This window comes from Hylobates moloch, unplaced genomic scaffold, assembly GCF_009828535.3.
Source record: "Hylobates moloch isolate HMO894 unplaced genomic scaffold, HMol_V3 SCAFFOLD_5, whole genome shotgun sequence".
Taxonomy (NCBI): domain Eukaryota; kingdom Metazoa; phylum Chordata; class Mammalia; order Primates; family Hylobatidae; genus Hylobates; species Hylobates moloch.
Window position 1 is genome coordinate 135665423 of NW_026652280.1, and position 4293 is coordinate 135669715.

At 44.1% G+C, this 4293-nt stretch overlaps 1 long non-coding RNA gene across 1 annotated transcript; it reads right to left on the reverse strand.

The window, feature by feature from the left end:
- Positions 1 to 828: 828 nt before the first annotated feature.
- Positions 829 to 3953, reverse strand: LOC116468386 (uncharacterized). The gene is made up of 2 exons (XR_004248042.2): positions 3433 to 3953; positions 829 to 1501 (listed from the first exon to the last, which is right to left on the reverse strand). It is a non-coding gene; the product is annotated as an uncharacterized LOC116468386 (long non-coding RNA).
- Between the last annotated feature and the right edge of the window lie 340 nt (positions 3954 to 4293).

The following is a 4293-nucleotide window of genomic DNA, read 5'->3' on the forward strand; positions in this document are numbered from 1 at the left end:
CACTGCACTCCAGCCTGGGCAACAAGAGCAAAACTCCATCTAAAAAAAAAAAAAGAAAAACAGATCAATTGAGATGAGAGTAAGCTCTGTCCAAGTAAGGGACTCTGTGCGAGTGTGCATGAGTGTGTATTTGTGTGTCTCTTACTCTGTGGAAGCTATCCATACAGCAAGAATTTGGGAAGCAATTGAAAGAAGTTCTGCTCCAGAATAATTCATTTTTGGTCTAGACTAAATGTTGTCCTTCATTAGTTGAATACATGAATAATCTCTAAAGACCATCATGAGTGAAAGCCAGAACTTAGAGGACAGCTCAGGAGTCTTAATGGGTTTTGTGGCTCTCCTTACACGATAGAGAAGGTGGTTTAGATGCTAGCAAGGTGGACACACACCGTCTGGAGCTTGCAAACATCATGAATTTGTGCAATGCTCTGGTCTTCTCACCCTGGTTCAATTTCAGACATCAAACTTAAGAGCTCAAAAGATAAATATTTTGAATTTATTTCAATATTATGATTTGTAATATTCCACTTTTATTAACATCTTTCAAGTATTAAATTATAGTATTTTTCCCCCTCAATGCCTCCAGTCTTGGGTTTGAATCTTTTGGAAGTCAACATTCACTTGTGTTCCATCATCAAAGCTGGTAATCAACTGTATTACTGGAAGCTAACTAGGGCTTTTTTTTTTTTAATGCTACCCCAAAAATTATTTTCTTTAAAAGGGTAAAAAAAGTAGTTTTAACAAGAACAAATTTGCTAGTAATTAGATGAACCAATCTTATGTCTTCCAGCACTTGGAAATGTGAAATTCACCAGAACTCTCACAGCATTAATTAAAATGAATTTATGTTTTTTTAATAAAATGCTTCATGTTTTAGCTCCTTTATTCTTCCACCAAATGTGATTATGTGGGGGCTGAAGGGAATTCAGGTTAATATGTTGACACACTTAACAATGCAGGGTCATGTTGCACAATACGCTTCACTGGTTTGGTTCAGTACACCCCCTGACAGGGCCTAATCATCCTCTGCCCTAAAGGCAGAGGGAAAGAGAGGATTTTAATTACTGCTCTGTATGCAAGTTTGCCAGCATTAAATTGAGACATAATTAGGCCTCTGAATTTTAATAATTGTCCTGGCTAATTGGGCAGACAAGTACGTTATACAGCATGCCGTGATTAGATAATTAGTATTTCCAAATGACAAAATTGAGCTCTTGATTACAAATTCTACATGAAGGAGGAAAAAGGTAGCAAGCAAATCTTTACAAGTCTATTAAGGGAGAGTTTAGCGATGTTGGTAATTTAAAGTCCATTAGGAAGCAACATTTCGCTCTCAGAGCTGGATGTCTGAGACAAGGGCCTCTGGCCTCCTCTGCCTCCTCCTCAGGGTGCTCTGTTTTCTCTGGGGTCTGCTGCATCCACCTTCCCCCATCAACCCCAAGCTTAGCAGCCATCATTGACCTTGGGTGAGGTCTGTTTCGCTAAATGGCAGGTGGTAACTCTGAAGAAGAAATCACGAAGTGTAGGAAGGATAGAACAGAGAAGAGGTAATCTACCAAGGTGGGGAGGGGCTGTGTAAGTACCCAGTGTGGCTTTCTATTGCAAACAGCTGTTCTTTCAATCGTCTCCCAGAATTTACCACTCTCATTGTATCATCAGCTCCACTAAAATCTTTTTGGTGGAAAAAAATCTTAAAACCTTAAATTTCTGAAGTATTATATTGTTGGGGTGAAGAGTGTGGGCATTGGAGACTGACTTGGATTTGAAGTCATCACCTACTAGGAAGGTGGTCTTGCATAAATTACTTAATTTTTCCAGGTCTCAGTTTTCTCTTTGGCAAAATAAAGAACCTTCTCCAATAAGATTGTTGAAATAATTAAATAAGATAATACACAAACAAATGGTCCCCAACTTAGAATGGTTTGACTTAGCATTTCTGTACTTTACAACTTTACAATGGTACAGAAGTTCCCTGATTTATGATGGGGTTATGTTCAAATAAACCCATCATAAATTGAAAATATTGTAAGTCAGAAATGTACTTTCAACTTAAGGTATTTTTAATCTACAATAGGTTTATCAGGACAATCCCATCATAAATTGAGGTGCACCTGTAGTTTAAAGCTCAGTGCCTGGCATGGAGTAAATGTTCAATAAATACTAGCTGTTAAATGCCAATTAAATCAATAATATTGGAAGGCACAAGGTGAAGTTGCTTGGTCTGTATCTTTGCTATGCCAGTCCTCAGATGAATCAAGGTTCCCTATCCCCATTGCTTTCTGACAGAGGAATGTGGTACTTCATTTATGCTGGGAGGGTGGGGGTGAAAGCCCAATGGCAGCAGCTGCCTCCACAGCTCAAATGCCCAACCAGATTTCCTTTCTCCCCATTCTTCAAGGGTTGGCATTGCAAATAAGCCCTCCCATGCAAAAGTCATGGGGGCACTTAACCTAAGAAGAATGTGGTATAAATTCTGCATCTCACCTTCACACCTTGTGATTCGCTCTGCATGAATGTCACTTTATTACTACAAAGGCATAATTCTAGCTGCTAAATTTTTTTCACAATCAATAACCAGTAGTCTAGGCTCTAAAGCTATGTTTTTCAGGCAAAAGGAATATCACTTGGATGCAAACTAGAACCTTTCTAAAAAATGATTGATTGGTGGTTCATGGCTGACTATCTGATCAATGTTTGTAAGGGGAAAAACTCAGAAGTTCCAGATGTATATTTCTGGCCACTGAGAAGGAAAATAACAATGTATCCATGGCCTGGTCCAGTCAAAATAGCTACCAGGCTGAATCAGTATTTTTTTTTTTGAGACAGAGTCTCATTCTGTCGCCCAGGCTGGAGTGCAGTGCAGTGGCATGATCTCAGCTCACTGCAACCTCCACCTCCCAGGCTCAAGAGATTCTCCTGCCCCAGCCTCCTGAATATCTGGGATCACAGGCATGCACCACCATGCCCGGCTAATCTTTTATATTTTTAGTAGAGATGGGGTTTCACCATGTTGACCAGGCCGGTCTTGAACTCCTGACCTCAAGTGATCCGCCGGCCTTGGCCTCCCAAAGTGCTGGGTTTACAGGCGTGAGCCACGGTGCCTGCCCTAAATCGCCCTTTCTTATTACTTTCTTAGAACTTTGGGCTATCTCGTTTATGAATGATGGAAGAGTTCTGCTGAGGATTTCAATTCAGAAAGCAGGGTTCTCTCTGTGGGTAAACTTCATATCACCCAGACATAATTTCTACCGAACATCATCAATTAAATATCGAGAGAGGAGGTCAACACCTTGAGACCTGAGGAAGAAGAAGAAATACTTATGATTAAGTGTACGATGCAAACATTCTATTAGAAGCTTAGAAGCAAAGAGTAAGATACTATTTTCGTGGATACGAGGGAAGACAGAGAAAGACAGAGGGAGCGGCCCTTACGACTGATTTGTGTTTACACAATAAGGAAATCTCTCCGCTGGTGTCTCTCTGTAGTTCACAGGGACCCTGCTTCCAGGGGCATGCGTGGCGAAGAGAGTCCGTCCAGAGCTCCAGCCCTCACTGCACTTCCCAGGTGCCGAGACAAAACATCACCGGGTGGGGAGAGAACTGTCATGAGGATTATTCCCCCGTCACACAATGCTGAGCTTCTCTCCCTCTCTTTTTGAAGAATTGCGTTTATGACTGATCGCTCAACACCTTGTTGGTTCTGATTGCAGAAAACACACCTTATAAATATATGATAACCATCCTGTAATAGAGAGTGTGACAATTTACTTAACAGTGCGTTTCGGGCTGCTAATTGATCGTTTCAGTCCAGGGACGATTTGGAATAAATTATAGCCATCAAAAGGATATCACAGCTCATTTTGGTGGAAGGGTTTCCACGTCGCTTCGTGTTCGTCTCCCGGAGAGAGCAGATTGCACCCGGCGGGCGTTGAGGAGCGGAGGGAGGGGGCAGGGGGGTGGGGAGGGAGCAGGGGGGCGGGGCCGGGGGCGGGGCAGCGTCTTCCGCGGCGGCTGCAGGTCCGCTGCCGGACGGTAGAGGCCTCCCTTCCGAGGAGGCGGTGCTGGGGCGGGCGCAGGACTGCAGGCTGGGGCTCCGCTCCCCGGCGCGAGCCCGCGCGTGGTTCCCAGCGAAGTCCCCGTGCGGCTGGGCCCAGCGTGAGTATTCTCCGCCCGCTGTCCTCCCCCTGCAGGCGGCAGCGCCCGTTTATTTGAGGTGAGAGTCTCCCTCGGGCAGAGGGCCCTGCTTGGGGCGGGGGTGCTTGCGTGCGCGGGGTTGCGCCTCCTGCCCGAGGC